We start from the raw sequence: 23,268 nt of genomic DNA on the forward strand, positions 1-23,268 counted from the left end.
AATCTAGGAGCCTTACTAATTGACTTAGACTTTTTCTAAGCGATAAGAATAGCGGTATTGTTGGTCAGGACAATAAGCGACCTCGTTTTTCCGTAGCGCCATTTTCTTATCCGTCTTTCTCTCTCCATCGGAGATACTTTTTGTACTGTTCGAAATACGAAGCTTGTTTTTTACGTGAGTTTTTTCATAGATATTTCGTAAGGGACAATTTATCTATAGAGGTTTCAGTTTGTATAAAATGGAGAACGTTTTACCGTCGCTAGGTAAAAGGATGCTTCCACGTGTTTCCGCTCCGCCGTTTACGGAAGTAACGACGCTTGCCCTCGTTTCGTAATCATTCGAACGGTTCCTTTTCTCGAATGAAATGCTCACTTTTCATCCCTAAGACGCGTTAGAGGATAAAAGTCTTCCTTAGTATCCAGACAACAGGTAGTTTTAAGCGAGGAATAATGTAACATTTAATAATAACCGACAATACTGTGTGAGCAGACAATAAATAATATTAGGAAATGTTCCAGAATGGACAATAAATTAGCTCGTAAGCTCGTTAGGATATAATTTAACTCGGTAAGCCAGCAGATATATGCATGTGATCGTTGAACAATTCTCTCGTGCAACGTGTATCAACGATGTAGTCGTTGAGCAAGATGATAGTTTAAAATTTAAGAAACGCTAGATCTAAACTGAGTCAGCATTTAATCTTTGATTTTCCAATGTTTCTCGACAATTCATTTCTCCATTGCCAGATTCTATTCAATGGTAAAGAAGTACTGCCTCGGTTTCCAAATATTATAGCTCGATTTTTTCTAGTTAAATTGGTGAGTTAGTCTAAAACATTAGTTTAAAATATCCGCTACCGTCTGACTAAGAGGAAGCTTGTAAAATAAGCGTTTGCCCATCGTCATATGCAGTCTCACTACTCGCTGCTACTTTCATAAGCTTTGGTTAGCTCGTACATGAAGTCGGAAGAGAAAATACGTAGAACGTAAAATGGCGAAGTTAAAAATCAAACAGGACAATCAGGAATGTTAGAACGTTTTCTTGATGAGGATATTTTTCTAAATCGAGTAGAAGGGCGCTTGATTTCGTACAATAATTTAGAAACGTTCGCAGTACGATAGATTTGAAAGCAGGTGATGCAAAGTTATACGATAAACAACGCGTAGAAAGTATTTTTGCTTTGCATCTAAAAAAAAAAGTAGCTTCTGTGTTTCTCCTTTCTCTGAGATTTCATATCAAATGGCAGTTTTCGAATCTCGTCTTCAACTATTGTGATGAGGTGGCGGTTTGTACATGAAATCGACACTTATACGTAAGTCTATAAATAAATGATACGTAAATTAACGTGTAAGCAGGTCGTTAAGGGAACTTACAAATATATTTTACAGAAACGATATCGCTCGGTTTAGTTGGTGGCCCGGCACCAAAGAAGAAAAAAAGATCGTATATTTCCTTTGAGACGAAACGTGTTTCGCACGATGGATTTTTATATATTTTTTTATCGACGTGGGTAGAAGAATGCCGAGAGAAACGACGAGAGAAAGCGAAAGAGAGAAAAAGATACGTGCGTAGATCATGCGAAACGTGAGAATCGTGAGAGTCCTTGTTTCATTGAATGATTTTAGAGGTTTTTTACGCGACAAACGTTACGAGTCAATAATCGTAGTCAATTTAGGAGTAGATGTATCGTAGGCAAGACGGCTGTAATGTTTGTACTTGTTAGGTACCGTGAAATCTTCGAGTAGATCACGTTTCCCCTCCGATCCATTCATTTTCTATGGTTTCTTACATTTGTTTCAGTTAAGAAAGAAAAAAGAAAATTTCTCCGCGTCCTTTCTTACAATTTTTACAGTTTTTTAAATAATCTTCCCGATTTTCTTGGGCTTCCACTGGTTTTATTAACATTCCTTTAGAATTTTTTTAATTTTTTTGAAATTTCACTAATCCTCTAATTACTAGAATCTTTCTATATTTTTTGAAATTCTTTTCTTCGATTCTGCTTACTTTCTCAACTCCGTGTAGACTTCGTTTGGAATACAGAAATTTTTATTTCACGAACATTTGGTCGATAAGCTTTTCTCCTATTTTTTTCTTTTTCATTTTCTGAATAAATTCCCAGATCGATTAATTTCGAAATACTCGAGGTTGTCGCGAATTTGCTGCGCACAAAATAACCGATGTCCCCCTAAGGAAGAAGGTTAATACTCTTCTTTAGAAGAAGACTCGTGAGGAAAGTCTTCGACAGATATTACGAAACTGCGTAACTACTCCTGTGAAGTCAATGTTTCGATTAGCGAAGTAATCCTATTAATTACGATAATTACAAAACTAGGAAAAGAAAAAAAATGAGATAACTATCTACGATAAGATTACTCTAAGCTATCTAAGCGAAAATGGCATACTTATACACTCTCACACCTAAACACGCTGTAAACGTATTTGTACAAACATATTCCGATCTTGAACGATTTACACTCGAGCCGTCTAACATCGGAGTATAAGATGTAACAAAAAAAATGAAACGTCTAAACGATAAGGAAACTTAGCTTAAGGAAAGAGAGAAAAATGTTGTCGTGACAGATGTGTACTATAAAAGAGGAATAATTAAAATATGTAAATTTTAAGATTCATGAAAGAGCAAGGAAAGTTGCCAGCGTATCCATACAATCGTCGTTTGAGCTTGAACGTTGTTATAATAAATACGTCACTGTATAATTACTTATCGAATCGACGATCGGCTAAATCCGTATCGGGCAAATTATACGTCAATTCGAAGTTTCGAAGGATAAACCAGGTGTAATAGGATTATTTTAACGAAAGTAAATGACGTGGGAGGAGGATATAATTGGATAGACTAATATACTAACGCGATTCGATTTGGGTTTAGCGGATCGTGTACCGGAAAAGTTGCTCTGTGGTCTTCCTCCGAAAGGAAGTTTCCAGGATTACTAGGAATTTATCGAATCATTATTACTGCATTAAATATCTATAATTTCTAATCGTAGAATTTTATCAAAATTCCTGCTTTTTTAATTCGAAGAAAACGTCGTGCGTAATACGAATTTTTCTTTTTTTTTTTTTTTTTTTTATTATCGAACTGTACCGTCAAAATTTCCTTGTCCTTGCAAGATCTCAAGAGCAGTGATTGTCAAAAATACCTGCAAGCCGTTTCAAAAGAAAATAATGGAAATTCTCTGTGGAAACGTCTTGCAAGTATGAGAATTAGATTTAAGTACACGTGTAACACACGCCTAATTAGTCGCGTGCTAACGACGCATTTATACGCTACGTGTCTCGCCCCGCGTTCTATTCGATCGGATCCTCGATGAGACAGCTAACAACGACACCGAAGAACAATCATAGCGAAGAATATCAAGAGAATTAACTTTTTTAACACGATCCCAATACTCCATAGTTGATAATATAAAAGAGATGAAACAGACGAATACAACGCGGGGATGTCTAAATGTGATTGCTTGTTGTGCCCGACACAAATCCTAATCGTACAATCAGTGGTCGATATACTAAATACATATACACAAACATATATATATATATATATACATATAAAAAAAATATATATTAAAAGAAAAAAAGGAGAAAAAATGAAAAATAAAAAGAAGAAACCGCTAATGTTTGCAGAATGTTTGAAGAATTAATTACAAGATGAAATAATTCTATAGCCAGAGAGAAAGAGTATCTTTTGACTCGTTCAAAGGATTTTAATTAAATCATAAGCGATGTTTGTATGTTGTATATGTTACACGTAGATGTACATACATAACTAATGTATACACAGACACATACGTATATTTATAATATACGCAACTAGATTAACGTTGACTCTAAACGTAGGTAAACATTCCATACGTTCTGTGTCGCTGTGATTGGTACATAGACCTTAGGCCAGTGTTGTACCGTTAGATTTTTAATTATCATTAACGAGGAACCGGGACAGTCATTGCCATCGATCGCTCGAATCGGCCGATCGTTAGTTTCGTGCTTCGCTGACACGAGACTTCTCCCGATAAAATATACAGTTACCGAGAAAATCGTGAAAATGAAATTTCTTTAAAGAATTCGAAAGAAGATCCGGAGAGTCTCAGAGATCTGTCAGTTTACTTTGCGACGAATTATAACAGCTTTCTTCTAATGTATGAGCATTGTACGAGAATAACGTCGAAGCATTCTGTGTTTACGTAATTTCGCGAGCTGCGTGAAAAATCGGTAAATCGATGGTCGAATCTGTAATCGACCAAAAGGCTGGAAGAACTTTCACAAGCTTTGTTGACAAATTTTCCAAAGTAAAATATTTCGTTAATTAATATCAGTCTTCGTTCGTGTTGCCAGACGTATCAGCGTTATTAGTTAGGCTACCGCGGTTGTCTAAGGAAAAATTGAAAGCTGACAGAAAGGTAAAACGCAGTAGATTCGATGCTTGCACTGCCTTTCGCGTGAGAAATGACTGTCTGGCCTCTGGACCGTGAACGGTTCAAAAAGAACGGCGAAGAGAAACAAAAGTGGCGTTGTTACATATACACGCATATATCGGTGTGTTGGAATGTCCGCAGAAACTTAAGTAAAAGCAGATAGAAAATGAAAAAAAAAAAAGAAGAAGAAAATGGAGAAAAAATATCTATATAAGCGTAACATATACTATATAATGTATAATGTATGGTAGTAGATTACCAGGAGGAAATAATGTGAAATGAACTCTTGCTGGCCGAGAGTTGTAGCGTGTCGATTAGCAGTATATCTAAACTATATGAAGATGCATCTACCTGCGGCGGTCTCGCGTTTTAAACCGCGAGAACAAACAAGAAAACGAGACGGGGGCGGGGGGGAAGTAAAGAAGAAGGAGTGTAAGGAAAGTAAAGGAATTTATGATGTCGGAACATTCGCGTGGGCCGCGCGATACAGAATTTATAATAGGAACGAGCGTACTCGTCCCCACTTTGTAACATTCTGCTCTCTGAAATTATTAAAAAATATTCCCATTTGAAATTTTAATTCCCAAAATTAATCCGCGTTGTGATAATTTCGGGTTAACGATAGCAGAAGATTAATTTTATTCTACTGTAATTCTTCAAGTGGAATTACTCTGCTCGTGTACAATTTTATATATCAGAGAATCGAACCCTTAAAGGCTATTATGCGTGACATTTCAGCCCGTACGAATTTTGTTGCAATATTATCGTCCCTCGATGGTACCATCGCAATGTTATTTATAATCACTGGAAACAATTTAATGAAAATTCCATTTCTCTCGTATTATCAATTTCTAAAATACAGAAAAAAGAAAGAAGACGTGGTTGGATAAAATTTCACTCGTGACAATATTAACGTGACTTTATTTAATGATAGCTTTTAAGGGCTGTGATGAGACGTTGAAGTTTTTTCGAAAAGATGCAAGACGAGGAGGAATATATTTTTGCAGATTGAATGCGAGGAAAATTGATTAGTTTCAAAGTACAAAAGACAATAAAACAAGTGACTTTCGCCAGACATATCCGGGCATATCGTGTAAAATGGAAAGGAAAGAAATGGAACGGGATAAGTTGATATTTTCGATTATACCGGAAGAGTGTTTCGATCTGCAAAAATGGATTTCGCCGTTAAGGAGAATGGTACGGCAGGTGCGCGCTATGAGCTCGTAAGTGAAACTCGGATCGGTACAAAGAATTATACTACAAAGAAACAAAAACAGAAGAATAAGAATACAAAAAAATAATAAGAGATAAGACAAAGATGTATGTGCTGTAAGAGAATACTATTATGCAAGTTATGCAAGCAAAAACTATATATATGATGAATGTTGATATATGATATATTTATGGAAAATTCGTGTTGAGAAATAAATTATGTATTAACAGTACCAAACTTTCTTCACATATATCCCAGTCTTTATTTTTCTGACAAATATTTGATTTCTTTCTGTTAGAAGTTTTAAGAATTTTCAATATTATTATATATGTTATTACAAATATATTTTTGATAAATTGAATTGATAAATGAAAGTGTATTGCCGGCTGCCATGTCATCCTGCAGCTACACAATCGAAAATAGCAATCATTTATCCTTCGTGGTAAGCAGACAGACTGTTGATGCATTATTTGTCAAATAATTGTAAGTCAAACATTATTATTTCTATAATCTCTATTACATATTTGTTATTCGTATCTTTCATTTTACATCCAAATAGAAAAGCAGAAGAAATGAATAAAATTACCGAATGTCGGTAATCACAAGCCATTCACTCGCTCAGAGCTCAGTGGATAACTCCTCAACAACTCGCCTGTTCAATACCAGGTGTCAGTCCTTATACCCTAGTACCGTTCACCCTATTCGAACTATTACAACCCCTAATAAATCGTATTACATATTCTCGCTTAAGGAAACTATCAATTATAAAGAAAAAAGGAAAAAGAAAAAAGAGAAAGAAGGAATAATAATAAACTATTCATTTTCTACATTCAATACGTTATCGTTCAACAAGTTTCGAGTCAATCTACATTCACTCGACTTCCCCAATTCTTCATGATCCTCCTCTATCCGCACAAGCTGATTTCGTTTTTCACTAGAATCAAACTAAAACGTATCAACGTCGCACCGTATTCGCGTAATCCAGAAAAAGGACGAAGGGATTCGTGCAGCGTGTCATTCTTCGAGGAATAGTATCACCGTAATCCTACGACAGTGATTACACACCGTTTTGCCTTCCTATCCAACGTAGCAGGATGTAACTGGTTGAGGATCGTGAAACGAAGGGTTCCATTCAACGCACAGGATCGTCGAGTCCTCCGGGATAATGGGGCGAAAATCCAGAGCGAACGATGCACGAGATGGGATTTGCCGCGATTTGAAACCTATCCGCGTGAAATCCGTGCGGCGTGCTCCTAAAACAACCAGGCGGAAACGTGCGCTCACGCACATTTGCTTGGATATTTGTCTCGAATTATTGTTTTAAGGACTTTCAAATTCGATTGAAAGACTGTCGATGGAATAACGGAAATTTGATTCAGAAAAGTTGACTTCAAATTTAAATTCGAATTAAAGTTCAATTCGAAAGACTATGAATGGATCAATTTACTCAGAAATTCAATTCTCCCACTCTGAATTTGATACATTTAACACTCGAACTACCGACAGTCAACACGAAGCTATTTCTATATAACCAAAACCAGTGAAAACGACTGGTCTTTAAAAAATACGTAATAATAGAATATTTTTATATTTATTGATTTATTACTTTCTTACGGAAGGAATTCCACGTTATGTAGTACATCTTTGGTATTATTAATCCATCTGGGATCCCTAAATGAGGGTTGACGTATTTATAAAAGTGTAAAATCAGTCATTTTGACTGCTGTGGTATTTCTAGCGTCAGCATCTAGCGATCTAGCGATCGATCCGGAATTTTCCTGATAACTGATATCATCATATTGAATGATACGCAGTAGAAATTTTAAGAACGTGTGGGAAGTTGTACGAAACGAGGAAACTGGTTAATTGAAGTTCGATAAATAGATTGCAGGACTCTTTTACACTTTGACAAGTACTTTGACAAGTCATTTTGACTGGTACTGGTATAATTAGTTTTGATATAAAATTATTTTCAGTTTGAATACATAAAAAACAAAATAAAATTTGTTATATTATTCTTTTAGTTATCGTTACGAAAGTCATTACATCATTTCGGAAAAAGATATAACATGAAGTAGGAATTTTAAAATAAAATTGTAAAACCAGTCAATTTAACTGGTATGGTATTTCTACTGTTAATCTAGATTCTAGTGTCTAGATAATAGATAATCTAATTTCTAGTGTCTATTTTAAACTTCATTTGAAACTCCAAATGGAAAGAAAAAACCACGAAAATTTCAATTAGAAAGCTATCAACAAAGCGATTAAAGAAAAATAAATCTGCCTCGTCCAAAATTGATTTGGCGTTCCCGGCACGAACGAAAGATCGTAAAAATTCATTGAAATTTCGAGACGTTTCGAAAGAATAGGAACACGTCAAAGCAAACGAAGGATCCTCGACTGAAACTCTTTTCTGAACCTTCCTATATGAAATTAAAATCAGAACCCAATCACAAACAGAGAATCTTCTTAACTCGTATTTATAAGACACTTTTATCATAACATATATCAACACTTTGACCGTCACGCCGAAATCACATGTTTCGCTGAAGACGCCACGGGAGTATTTTTATTATGCATAGCATATAATTGCAAAATAATAATAAATTGATGATGTAAGACAACATTCCCCCCCCCCCCAATGGACTGTTTATCTTATTGGTGGTCACGGGTGATCATCGTGGCGCCTTGCTAACAGTTGATAGCGACATATTATAACGAGGCTTCGTTTATTTCAACAAACTATTAGCATTCGTTATTTCGTCGTAAGCTAAACGTCCAGAGTATGATATATTGTTGAAACGTGTAGAAAATATTAGTAAACAGTATTTGCTCATTCTATATATAATAGTAAGGTATGTTCACACTTCTTTTTTTTTTTTATTATTTATTAAAATTTACAATCAATTCTCGCATTGAGAATTTTCAGTAATGTTTTCTGGCGTGGCGCAGTGACATGGCTAATTATTTATAATAAGTTGATACTTATTATAGATAAGTATAATTTATAAGTAATTGTTATAAATAAGTAAATATTACTTAATATAAATATCTAATTAAATCTAGTGTTTAGGTCTAACGGGTAGTGTCTCTTCAGCCTGCGGATCTGGTCCGACGTATCAGTTCACACTTCTAACTTCAATTATATGATTTTAAGCGTGCAGAGTAAAATAATGCCATATAAAGCCATATTAAAACCTGTTTGGACCTATGCGATCCAACTATGGAGAATAGCGAGTAATTCCAACGTAGAAATTCTTCAACGATTCCAATCAAAAACTCTAAGATCCTTCATAGATGCACCTTGGTATGTTACCAACGAAACAATACATCGTGACCTTAAGATACCTACAGTTAATGAAGAAATATCCAAATTCGGTAACAGATATAACATAAGAATTAACAACCACCAAAACCCACTAGTTACTCAATTGCTTGACACGACGGATCAGATCCGCAGGCTAAAAAGACATTACCCTCTAGATTTAAACATTAGATTCAACTAGAACCAAACATACGATAATCGTTTATTATTCACGTTATAGTATCACGCCAGAATAATTTACTTATAATTCTCAATGAGAATTGATCGTAAACTACTTCCAAATAAAAAAAGAAAAAAAATTATATGATTATAAAGCAGCATTTACGATTATTTTCTAAGGTGTGTTTATAATAATATTCGTAAATTACCCCTCAAAGATATGGATGCAAACACAGTGCACCGTTAGATGCCAGATTTGTTCTCATTTTTTTTTATTCATGTTCTAATAAAAATGTTTAATTGTTCAATTCGGGGCACTTTTTATTTCAAAGTATCTTCTATTTATCGGTTATATTCAAAATGCCCTAACTGTCAATTTTCATTCAATTTTTACAATTGTAAGAAGTTCAAGCGCCCCGGTCACCAATGACCACCGTGACGTCACAGGAGTAACCGTTTTATTTTTTATTTAGTTGTTTACATTCACAATTTGTCCAATTTGGACATTTGGTAGAATTTTTTGGCTGTTGGAGTAACCATGGCCGGTTTTTTTTTGGAAGAATTTTACAATCAATTCTCATTGGGAATTATAAATAAATTATTCTGGTACTATGTATTATTGTGGTTTATGTGGTTAATTATTGTGGTACTATGTCGCGTATAATAAGTGTTTATCGCATGTTGAATCTAATGCTTAAATCTAAAGGGTAATGTCTCTTTAGCCTGCGGATCTGATCCGTCGTGTCAAGTAATCGAGTAACTAGTAGGTTTTGGTGGTTGTTAATTCTTATGTTATATCTATTACTGAATTTGAATATTTCTTTTTTAACTGCAGGTATCTTAAGGTCACGATGTGATATGACCAACGTGGCAGTCAAAGTACTAACTTTATTATACCAATTCTTATTCTCAAGCCATTATTATTTAGGCATATAATTATATTATTAAGAACCAGAGGAAAGCAAACGAGGCATCCTCGTGACCTTTCAGACAGACCTCTCTCAGAAAGGGGCGGAAACGCGGATAAGAGAAAAAAAAAGCAAAAGGAATCGGCAGATTTATTCGCGCGAGCAACCGCTTCGGTGAAGCGAGATCGGTGGTTGATTTAGTGTGCAACGAAGGCGCGGCGGAAAATGCGTCGGAACCGGGAGAAATAAATGTTCTTAAGGAGCGCGCCAATAAATAACGGTTTATTAACGTACTAATGCCTGGCGCGAAATTAACGGGAGTCGAGACTACGGGGCCTGGTGGCTTCCGGGGGGTTGGCTGCAACGAACGTTGGCTGAAACGAGCGGGGGCCCGCCAACTTCGAGTCTTAAATGAACGCAGCCGCACGCTGCGGTTCTAATTAAAACAAACACGATTATAAGTTTCAGCTTGAATTTATAATCGTCGCTGCCGCGTCACTCTTACGCTTCCCTCCTCTTGCGCCCCTTTCAACCCCTTCGAAGTTCCGACATTTCTCTTTCGACGAGTTTGCGACGACGAGCGACTGTAAATGTGCGAGATTTTTTAGTGAAATCTGTTTAAAGGAAGATTCCTAGTTCGCCGATCTCTGAACAAAGTTTAATTCTCTGATTCCGATATTTGTCTTAATTAGTAGAGGGAACGTACTCCATTAAATACGCCTATGAGAACGCCAAGTCCGGTAATGTGGCTAAAATTGACGAGGTAAATGTACGTTTCGCGTTGCTTGAATAGTTTCGCCATGGGGATATTAAGAAGAAGATTAATGTAAATTATATGCATTTCAAGCGTACATTATTGTATAACGTTTATGCAATAAATGCAGACAGTATTTAGTAATATTATTATGATGTTTCAGCTTCTAACTACATTTAGGTAGAACCCAGTGATACCAGCAGGGTGCCTTTCGACATAAAGTGAACATATTGCATAGAGTTATCGTTGAAACAAACTTTCTTGGTGTTCGTTAAAGCAATGAAATATTAAAAATAACCATACAGGTACGAAAATAATTTCTAACCTGTAACAGAACTAAGAAATAGAAAGTATTTTACAGGAAAAAGGGATTAGCAAAGTAACTGCGACAATTGAAGGATTAAGTCTTGAAAATATCGACACCAAACTTAACGATACTGGTAACAACGTTCAGACGATATCAAAAGCAGATTATTTGAACATCATAAGAATTTTCCTAATATTTAACAAGCAATATCTGTTCGTTGAGATAAGAAATAGAATTTCAAGATTCGCCGGCACTTTTGAAACCTATGGATGGTTTTTCGTTGCACCGTCGGTCGTTTGCAACTATACGAAGTTTATCGGGCGCAGTTGCAAGAAATACAGACGTTAAAAGCAATGAAACCGCAATTATATTTCCGTTGGGCGATAGAGAACACAGTCGTAATTGAGTCGTCGCTGTGGTTATCGCGTGTAGATAAATATCTCGTTTAATTGGTCGGCTTCCGCGCCAGGAATTTTCTATCCTGCACGTTTCTCCATTCTCTCTTCGCATCTCTGGAAGCCAGCTTTTAATTGACCGTACACGTGTCCGCGGACTGTTTGCACAGGTATATTTACGCAACCACTTCTCTCTGCAGAACGTTCTTCGAAAGTACGAAGAACAGAGTTTATCTCTTTGCGCGAAAATCTAAGAATTGAAAGAACTGTAACGGCATGTGCGTCTTAAGACGTGTAGCGGCATATGCTTCTTAGGACGTTGCGATACGAAGATGCCTCACATAATTGTTTTGCCACAGAGGATTAACACTGTACGACGCACATAATGTAATAAACAATCTCTGGACAAAGCAATTTCGTTGCTACGTGCAACCTACCACCGGCGACAAGTTCAAACCTTCCGGTACCCTCCCGCCTTCCCCCCGACCAGTATAAATAGACGACCAAGTTCTCCACGAGTCAGTAGTAGTGCGAATGAATATCAGTATCAAGTCAGTAAGTCAGTCAGTCGAGCGAACTAGTTAGTATAACGAATCAATCTTATAAAGAGTATCATCAAGCGAACAACGCTTGCGATAAACTTTGTATTCTACACTTTAAAATATCAGTAAATATAGTTAATTAAATGAACTCGTCTCATTGATTTTACCAAAAGGGTATCGTGCTTCTCAAAAAATGTCGAATAATTCAGTTTCTTTATTTTTTATTTTCACGTGTTTCATCATGTCCGGATGGACAAATTGTAAAGTAGAAATTAAATAATAATAAGAAAAAAAACGTGTTTCATCCATTTCGATCGAAAAGCACGTTACTTCCACTAATTTCGTATTGTTGTCTTCACGCTATTAACAGATAAAATTTCTGCGAAAATTTGCGAATAGATCGTTTTAAATCTTGGTAATTGCAACTGTTTTCTTCCGATCGTCGACAAAGCTTCATTTTGATATAGTTCTTTAGTGGTAAACGAAATTTTAAGCCATTTGGTCGCTTCGTGCACGAATTATAATATTTTTAGAAGGTTTAAATGGGCGGAGAACGCGATCAGGATATCGGCAAGGCTGCTACCGGGGCCTGAAACGACCCTATGATTATATCGATGTTTAAGCACCCGCTGGGTGATCCGTCTAATCCGGATTTAAGCTCGCGTGCGTGCAGCGCAAAGGCTCCCAGCGCACTTGGCTGGGTCCACGTGTGTATCTTCCCTCTTGATCGCGTGTCTCCGTCAAATTTTAGGCGAATATTCCATATAAATAGTTGTCATTTATCTGTTGCAAGCATTCCGTGTCTTTGCGATTCACTTTTTATTCGTAAATTGCCTCAAGAGAATCGCACACCTTTCATCGTATACAACATAACAAATAAAAAGAAGAAATATTTAAGATATACGATAATAATATCGTTTGCGAATTTTCTATGATTTTATAAATAGTTATATTGTTATTATAATGTTATAAATATGTCGGGGATGTAGGGATAACGGGCCTTTCTTTTAGAATTTTGGGAAGATTCCCAATACTTTGGGCTAAACTGTTTGTTTTAGCTGCTCATTATAGTATTATAACAGTGGGCTTGGGGTCAAGGTGACACAACTGGTCACCGAACGTAGCCACGGTCACGGGATGAACGTTTTACTTCACAGTAGAAGTACCAATGTTGAGAGACACACGTTGTATTAACAAACAAGTCCCGAGGCGGGAGCAATGACGGCTCTACGCGAGTCTGCCTAGTAACGGCGCCTGGAATTTTGTTGATAACCCTGATCAATACGCAATTGATAAGTGTAAACGTGCCAGTCAGAGAGTTTATTCACAACGTCAGACAGTCAGTCTGAAAGATACCGTACTTCATAGCAAACGTCATTTCGAGTTTAACACATATCCAATTGAACAAAGAGTTATCCCGTTAACCGTGGATTCGTTTCAACCTAAGAACATTGTTTACTTTAAGAGTGACTTATTACGTTATACTGTTAAACCTTGGTTAAACAACTCCTGTACATATCACTGTAAATATAAACCTCTTTGAACAACTACAATGGCTTGTCCTAATGAAGATAAACAACGCGCCCCAAGAACCAACACCAACCCGACAAACCCGACAAATATATATTGTTCACTGAAAAGCCGCTTAATTTATCCAGAGTGAAAGTGTATATCGAATGTTAAATATTCTGTTAAATATTGTATGTTATAATATTGTATATATTATTGTATAACTGTATATATTGTATGTTAAAATAGTATGTTAAATATTAGAGATGCTTCGGGTAAAATTAACCCCTTAAACCACGATTTACGTTCGAGAATTTTGGACCGAAAACGTAAACAAACTATTATACAGGGTGGTTGGTAACTGGTGGTACAAGCGGAAAGGGGGTGATTCTATTCGATAAAGGAAGTCGAAAATATAGAATAAAAATTTTTCGCTTGAGGCTTTGTTTTCGAGAAAATTGACTTTGAATTTTCGCTCGGTACACGTGCGGTACGTCATAACGGATCTCACTGTAGATCGTTGTGTCGATGGAAAAATTAAAAAAAAAAATTTTTATTCTATATTTTCGACGTAGAATCACCCCCTTACTGCTTGTACCACCAGTTACCAACCATCCTGTATATTATATTATATATGTCGGAGAAGCGTCAGGAATAGAGTTGTGGGCGTTTGTTAGATCTTCATTGGAATGGGCCATCGCGGGGTTATAACGAAGGTACGGCATGGTAATACGAGTCTGGATACTACCGATTCGACAATCAACCGCGGTGGTTGGGCACTTGCGATACTAGTGACGTTGGTCTTAGGTTCGATAACGAATCCGCAGTCAACGGGAGGATAGATATACTTGCTCATACAATACTCACAGATCGTAAGGCGCTACTCTCTTCGTCGATGGAATCGCAAGAAAGAATGAATCCTCGTCCCGAGGATGCCACCGAGGAAAACTATGATGGGGTGTGTCTAAGGACACGAGATCACCGGATTCGTCGAGTATAGCCCTCGTTCCGAAAGTAAGGGAAATTGAGGTTGTTGTCAATTGGTCAGTTTGGGACAACGGCTACCTGTCCGTTTGAACAATCTTAATTACCAAAAACCCCAGGTTTTACAGCGAGTCCTCAGGCTAACTGCACTTGTGCTGTTAACGCACGTAACCGCACTAGGCGCCGCAGCATCTGGTATTCATTGACCGAAGGAACCGCTGAAATGTTTTATTGTCAGGTACCTCTATGGGTCATACTATCGCTTCATATCTTTATTAGATGAAGCGCCTGTCCCCTTGACTGCGGCTATGTTCGGCGGCTAATGGTCGCCTTGAGCCCAAGTTTATTATCACAAATCCCAAACAAGTACAATTGGGCAGAATGACAGCAAATTGTTTAATTACAACTGTAAGCTTTAATTACAATTTTACAGATTTTCCTGAAGTTCCAGAGGGAAGGCTTCGGTGTCCTTTCATCTCCGACATATGTTATATTTGGCCCGATCATCGTACTACGGGTTATACCTGTAGTTGTAGATTAAGGGATTGAAGAAAGGTCAGACTCAAGAAAATTTCCTTATGGCAGTACTTTTGTAGCGGCACATGAGCTACAGGACAATTCGAATTATGTTGTTTTTTTGCCTCGGAGTATCAATATCGTTAGGATACATATAATGTCAGAATAAATAAACTGCGGACAAAACAATGTCGCTGCTACGTGCAACCGTCGAACAAAGTCGAATTTAAATTTTCCGGCTCTCCTCCAATCAGTATAAGTAAACGAACGCAATCGTAGGGTGACTAGTTTCTCAGTCTCAGTCTCGAGCGATTTTATTAGCGATCTATACAAAGTCTTTAGCGAACCAGTTAGTACCGAGCGTCTTAGCGAATATTCTCTGTATTTATTAAATATTTTTAAATACATTTGAAGGTTTCAACATCAAGATATCTACGCGACTAGCCATCCTGCACACTTTAAAATCCTAGAAGAAGAATTCTTTTAGTAGTAGAATTCTGGGGGAAGAATCATTTATAGCGTTCACTTCTCTCAAAACTTAGACTTCGACGCACCTAAATATTTATTTGAGTTCGTCGATTAATACTAGTTTTAATCCGCAAAAGAGACTGTCGACGAGATCGCCGCAATAATTTTCTGGTATCCTCGTGTTAAACGACATTCCATAGCTTGCAAGACACGAAGGGTCTCTCGTGATAAAGGCACAGCCGCGCTTTAATTACAAACTTATTATCGCGAAACGAACTTGGCCCCGCTATACATCAACGTAACAGACAAGAGCAACAAACGGTAACTCGGTTTATTAATTTATCGTTGGCACGTTGGAAAGCAGAGAGGTTGCTCCGTTTTAATTATTCCTTAATTAAAAATCCACAGTCTGGTCCGGCTTCCAGGCTTCATCGGAATTAACCGTTTCCTTTTATGGCCACCGACAAACGGTTGGTTCCTTTCGCCGGTCTTCCTTATCCACCTTTTTCCTTCAAAACTAACACTTCATTTGACACTGCACGAATTTCGTTAATCGGGTTAACATCCTCTACGGGGATAAGCCGAATTAAGATATCGATGGTTCGAGCACCTGTTCTCTTGTACCTGCTTTTCTTATGACGTGATAACGATCTCCGAGTTTTAAGGAGAAGAACACAGCAAGAACGAGAATAATGGAATGAAGATTACAGTAAGAAAGCTTAAGAAAGTATTAGTTAGTATTAGAGTATAGTTAGAAATGATTTATCGTTAAATTGGTTTTAGCAGTACTAAGTAAACTTCGGTTAAAGTGTTGGGCTGATTTAGGATTGAGCCGTTTCTAGAACTACCAATTTTCTATATCTTTCATATTTAGCTAGAAAAATTTACCGAATGAGCAGATGGATAAATTGTAAATTACAAATTAAACAATAAAAAAAAAAGAATCTTTTATATTTATGGATGTCCTGTTCTTTAGCGTCTTTGTTTCTTTCATCTGAAATTAGCTTGTCTTCGCTAACTATTGATTTCACGATTACACAAATTTCTACTGAAAAAAGCAACTATATTTTAAAGTTGTACTTTCAAATCAAATAACGTCACTCGCAATTTAACGAAATAAACAGAAAAGTACCCAATTAAAAAAAGACCCAATTAGCAAATTTGCAACGTTTACTAAGCTAATTTAAAACTGACTAACCCGCATAAGCAAATTAACATTGTGAGTAACCTAATGAAAGAAGCACTCTACAAGTGTCTTCATCATCGACGCCCTCTAATGATATCGAATTACTTCGAGAACATTCTCCTAACAAACACATAGGAAGGGTTGCAAGGTAACGCGGTTAGACAGCGTCGGAGAGCCAATTAGACGACACGGAATAGTCGTTACAATTCGATTTTACTTAATGCCTGCACGCCTACGCACGCGGGTTAATTGTTTCGACCTCGATGCTCGTCCAACAACGAGTCTCGTTACAATACACCTAATTCCCGACATCTAGATAAGCTGGTTATCCGCGACGATCGAATTCGCCCAGGGTATACTCGATTACTACTCGATTGACGATGGATCCCGCTTCGTTCAACACGTGGGGGTGATTTAGCCCGTGAATGGGGAACGAAGAGGCCCGCATCGTATAGTACAATTTGTCGGGAGACGGTCTGTTTTGGAAATAAAATTATAGCAAGCTGGTTATGAATTATTCAGTATTTAAAATTTTTTTTTGTTATCGGTAATAACAAAAAAGAGAAACACGTTGAGAGGGTGAAAGGGTTTTGAAGTGTATCCCACCTAGATGTTAACCCTTTGTTACGTATGCCATTACGTACATACAGAACCATTTTTTAGTTTAACTTGGATTTGATTTCCTTAGTTCAGTTTCAGATTACGAAAAGAAATTGCAAAAACTCGTCCAATATTTTGTTTCGACTTGTCACTTCTTCTGTTATCTCACGAGTTTATAACATTTGAAGAAATCAAAGTATTTTACAGCGTTTGACACTTTACCTTGTCTCACTGCTTCGTTTCACTGATAAGTTTAAGAATAGAATTATCTTCTTAGCATATCGGATCTAGAATTTTTGACATTCTGAATAGGCGACGAGTCATTGAGTAATCATACGCAATTTATTTAATCGTAGAGATTTCGTAGATAATTCGTCAAGCAAGACGATGGCGTAACAAAATAGTAACGAGCTTTCGTGATTTCTTCGGGTAGTTAACCGTTCCAAATCCCCAGTCTCCAGCGTGGAATCAGCGAGGTTTCTCTCTCCGAGGCAATTTTCCGCTCCGCGTTCCGCTCGATCGTTCCACAGCCAAACGAGAAGACGTCGTTTCGCTTCGTTTGCCTTTATTGTTTTTCCATGACATATCTGCGAACCGATGCTTCCCATGGTAATCAGACAAACCGAGGAAAGCAGCGGTGATCTCACGGCGAGCCCATCGTCATGTGAAACAACCTCGTTAACTCGCAAGATCCAGGTTGGCGCTCCACGCTTTTCCAGAAAATATAGTCTTACGAACAGTTATTCGTGATTGCTAGTTAAAGCAAAACAGAAATATTTGTTGTCCGAGATCCTTTGCTCTTTTCTAATTTATTTTCGGGCGAATTTTAATCTCGGTTCATCTCAAGCAATTAATTACCATATATGATCTTTTGGTTATTTAATTGTACCTTTGATTTGCTTGTTTATACTTTTCACGATCTTTTATAGTTCTGTTTATTTGTTTGTATCTTCCACTTGTTTCTTCAGAAGTTCGATCGTATTTGTTCACACGCGCGAATAGTAATAATTCACATATCAACTTTGACCCTTTCAGAATAGAATGCTTCGTTTGGCTATGAAAAAGATTCCTCTGGTTATACATTATTAATAATCGAAGTACATCTTTTCTGATAATTTTTAAAAATATAATATTATCGAAGTATTATCGGCAACAAATTTATCGTTCAGTTAGTTAACAGCTTTCGTAAAGGGCTGTATCCCACCATATGAGAATGGTGTCTGAAATAGAAAAGAGGCCAAGGGGATAAAAATTGTCAAGAACGACTTAACTAGAACAGAAAAAATTTAGAAACAGTTTATTCTCGTTTACCATGGATAAATTAAGAGCGTATCGATGCACGGTTGCGAGGGTCAGCTCTAAAACAAACCTGTAATTTACCAGTGGCTAACCTGCTTTACTGGACGCCAGTCGCCGTAACTATGATACCTCTGGCAGGGTAATGGGTCGAGAGCGAAAGAGCCCCCGAGGATTATGATGGGCTATACTTTAGTAGGCGGAGAGGACTCCTGTTTAAGCAGTAATTATGTTCTGCCACGCCTTCGGACACGCTCCCACCGGCCCGCGAAACTGGCCGAGAAACCTCCTCTGTGATTCGTAAATTGTTAAGAATAAGTCGAAACTGATGTTTATAATTGCGTTGACGATAAGTTTCCGAAAAAATACTATTTACGTAATTATAACGCAAGTAACGAATTCTCGTACAAGACGATCCGAGACGTAAAAGAAGAAAGGAATTGTCCCTTGGATTTCAATTTTGTAACGTTGATTAAATCATCGATGAACGACACAGCGTGGAAAAGAAGCTTCGCAAAAATCAACATAAATTTTACCAAAAGTACCACAGCATACTTTTAATCATTGACGCGAAGACAACAAATTGCATTTGCAGCGAAGTTGCTGTTTTGATCAGTTTCGCCTATCGTTACATTTCCAATATTAACCTTGCGATTCTAATGATCCCTATAATGCATATTCTACGATAATCATCGTATAATCGATAAAACCAGCAAACCTATAAAAATCCAATCTAACTTGGAATCGTTTCGAAGAACCTCGAACACGAATCAACCTATTAAACGATTCCGCGAAACTGTATCATCCAACGGTGTTTCCAGCTGGCCGATAACAAATTTATAATTCATTCAGCATGCAGACCAACAAATTACTCGCGTCAACACACGGAGAGCGCCGCGGAGAGGACAGAAGAAGGAGAAGAAGCTGGAGCACCGGGGGCCGCGGGGGTGGCGGTCGGTTCGATCGTATAAATCTCACGTATTCGGCGGCGTGGCACGCCGTGACGGCCTCTAACGATATATTCTGATATAATTAAAACAATAAATAAGATGGCGTCCCACCGCGAGCACCGGGGGTCGAACTTTAGCTACGTTTTCTTTGCCTCCCATCGCAACCCTTTCGCCATCTCTCTTTCTCCTCTTCGTTCCCGGAATCTCATCCGTGCTTTCCAGAAATTATTTCTACCGTTCACTCGATACCGCTGCACAAGATAACTGGAGCGTCTTGGGTTTCCGGGAACCACAGCAACTCGCTGCAAATTATAGGAATCGTCACGCTTGCTAACTCGATACGAGAAATGGATGATTTAGGGATTAGAAAGAATAAGCGAGCTTGTTCTAAGAGGAATTGGTATCTTCAATAAAAGGCTTTCTTATTAGGAGAATTTTGTGATATTTATGTGGTATTTTTGAGGGGATTTTTTAATATGATATTAAGGCAAGAAATATTTTGAAGTTTATTGTGAAAGATTATAGCGAGGTACTACATTCGTTACTTGGCTTGTTCTTCCCCTGTTTTGTCCTATTTTTAAGGAAGATAGCATCTTCTTGTCATTTGTATTGCTTGTTAAGAACTAAATATGAGAAGATGACGACTATTGAATAGCAAGTTAGTTATTCGAAGCGAGTAAAATTATTCAACTGTTTAAATCCGACTGTATTCATTTTTGTGTTCAGATCTACGATACAATATTGAAATATTACTACTGCACGAAGATATTTCTAACAGACCTATCGCTACTCTAATTCCTAAATCAGATTCGACGCATCAGTTATAATTCAACTCAGTAGCAGCAACGAACGAAAGAATATCCACCTGTGCTAAATTCCTTTTACACCTTCCTCCCCATCATTGCCCCGTTTGCCACTTCATTTCACAAATAACTGCTAATCCCTCTCGATAGAACAAAACGAAAATCAGTCTGTTCGAAGAAGAACCACAGATGTACTACGAGAGACTCGTGTAGAAGCAACACGGAGCCGCGTGTTCATTGAGTTTCAACCCCTTGAGAGAACGGTCGATCGTTTTTTTCCTTCCTCCTGACTCCCATTATTTTTCCAGGGGAACCAGGCGGCGTCTGGGCGCGCGTCCGGCTGGTATGTCTGGCATTTCTACTGGCCACGGCGAAACAGTTGTCCTTTTACCGTGCTTCTTTTATCGCGCACACCATCGTTGAACGTCTCTCTTTCATGCGTTCCATCCTTCGAAATTATTTCATTAAAAAACCAGAATGTCTCGTTGGAAAGATTTTGAAATCAAGGAAATAAAGAATCGATGAGCTCGATGGAAGGATGATAGTTGGAAAAGAACTGGACGATACTTTGCCTGTTCGGTACACGCGACCATGGAGATTCCTATCTGGTCTTGATAAATTACTGTCCCTACACGGATCCCCCCTTTCTCCCTTCGCTTTTGGTAGTTCTCTTGATCCGAGAGTTCCTCTTCTCTCGCGTCTGGCGCCCTCCAGCACCCGGTTTCACCTTAATATTAATTTGCCCCTCCATTGTCCACTTTTATTACACACATATCTTACACGGTTTCTTCGTTTTGTTATCTTCGCTACGGTCGCGTCTCTTTACCATTTCTTCGACCCTGCTCCCTCCGTTTCGATCCTTCTTACCGTGTTTTGATGAGCAATCTTGCGGTTTTAAGTTGTCGCGGTGAATGAAAATTTAAGGGGGAAGTTTTATATCGTTCTTCGCTTTTTATTAGGAAGAGGAATCAAGGAGAGCCGATTCGTCGTTTCTAAATTTATCTCGCGAGATTTAAAGTCGCTTGTTTCGTCAATTTTTCCCTCAACATTTTCGTGTTCCACGTAACACATTGCGAACATTCTGAACGAATTACTAACACGCTAAACGATAAACGTACGTGCTTTTAATAAATATATATTTAAAGTTTAACGCAGTAAACGCCGAAATAGAATGTTTCGTTCAAAAGAGATTCTAATCTGAAAAGCTTAAAGTCTTAAGTCCCAGATTTTCTCTACGACATTTTCCCCTCTTTTCTGCTTGACGATATTTTTACAATACACTTCCAGGATCGTTATATCTCTCTTCATGTGCCGCAGGCGTGTCAAATACGCTTAAAAATCGCACCGAAAAGGTTAATTACACAAAAGTGCAATGACTTAACAAAATGGATCGGTTCTACAAGTCCCGAAAGACTTATCCCATAAAATGGAATGCAATTCTCTCGAGACTTCCAGATTCCTGAATTATTTCGCGGGCGTGGTCGTCGAAAGCACAAGGATATTGCGACTATACTCGAGAGACTCCGCAAATCGAGTCGATTGTATGCGCGCGGAAAAATTTGTCATCGAACTTGTTCTCTCCAGGAGGCGTGGATAAGGTTGGTCTTTCTCCTTCGGCGTTTCCCTAGTTTTGCATGCAGATGAAAAATAGCGATCCGCTCGGGGATTCAGCAACAGGTAGCAGACTATAGATACTCCTACGCGTAGGAAAATGCTGACTTACGATTCGAAAGTACGCACATTTTCCTCCGAAGGCAGATCAGAAATATCTCGTACTGGTACAAGTATCAATCTGAAACTGTCTTTCGTTCATCACTGTACCTTACTGAAGATTTAAAGAACGCAAAGAATTCTTTAAACTTCCAGTAATTGTAAAATCGAACTTTCTATATACGTGTTCCATTTGTGGAATAAACGATAATCCTTATACCACTGAGAATCTAGTTTCTACGATTTGTCCTCTCATCAGATGAATTATTTCCTCGGCATCTACCACTATAAAACATATCATCTGCCAATGAAACATCACTTTTCATACATCTTTCTCTTCCTGCGTTTCTTGTTCGTTTTACTCTAATAATTTTCAACGAATTCCACGGAAAATCTAGTTTCTAGCTTTTACTCTCTCGTCAAATAGATCAGACGTTCTCACAAAATGCACTGCAATAAAATAAACTCATCTACCAATGAAACTTAACTCGATCGATACGTAGACGATTTAATCAACCGCGTGCCAACGCGAAATCCTGGTAGGAGCTGGCAAACAGCGTGTCCGGAAAATTCGTTGCATCTCTTTGAAGTGTATACGTGGCTGACAAAAGCTAATACGCAATTATTAGGCGTGCCGTGCGCCTGCTTTGCACTCCGTAAGCCGACGAGTGGCATACGGGAGCGACATGGAAAACAGGAGAGAGAATGACACGGCAGAGGTGTCCTATAGTGTGTGTCCTCGAAGGGTTTTCAGCAGACACCACACCCTGACAAGTACATGGTGGAATTTAATATAACCGGCTTGACACAAAGGGAGAAGAACGCGACAAAAGCTACCAGTCGATTTTTCCCTTCAGTAAACACGGGGGCAATGTTATCATTTCCCTGTTCACGAGGTCCATTCGTGGAATTTGTGGAACGTCGCGAATTTAGGGGTGAAGTCCGTGTTCAAGAACTTCTTCCTGTTTTTTTACCGAAGCTTCGTACCTTTCCATAGTCCTTTTTTATTTTTTCTTTTTTTTTTTTGTAATTTGTATCACAGTAAATTAGCGGAGCATATAATCCGTGTTCAAGAACTTGCCCCTACTTTTTATCCAGGCTTCGTGTCTTTCCATTATTTTTTGTAATTTGTATCACAGTACGTTTGTGGAGCATATAATCGAAGCATTGAAACATCTGCAATCGTGGTTTGTACGCTGTCGTACCATGGACA

The sequence above is a fragment of the Bombus bifarius genome, unplaced genomic scaffold, assembly GCF_011952205.1.
Source record: "Bombus bifarius isolate JDL3187 unplaced genomic scaffold, Bbif_JDL3187 scf7180000007987, whole genome shotgun sequence".
Classification (NCBI taxonomy): Eukaryota; Metazoa; Arthropoda; class Insecta; order Hymenoptera; family Apidae; genus Bombus; species Bombus bifarius.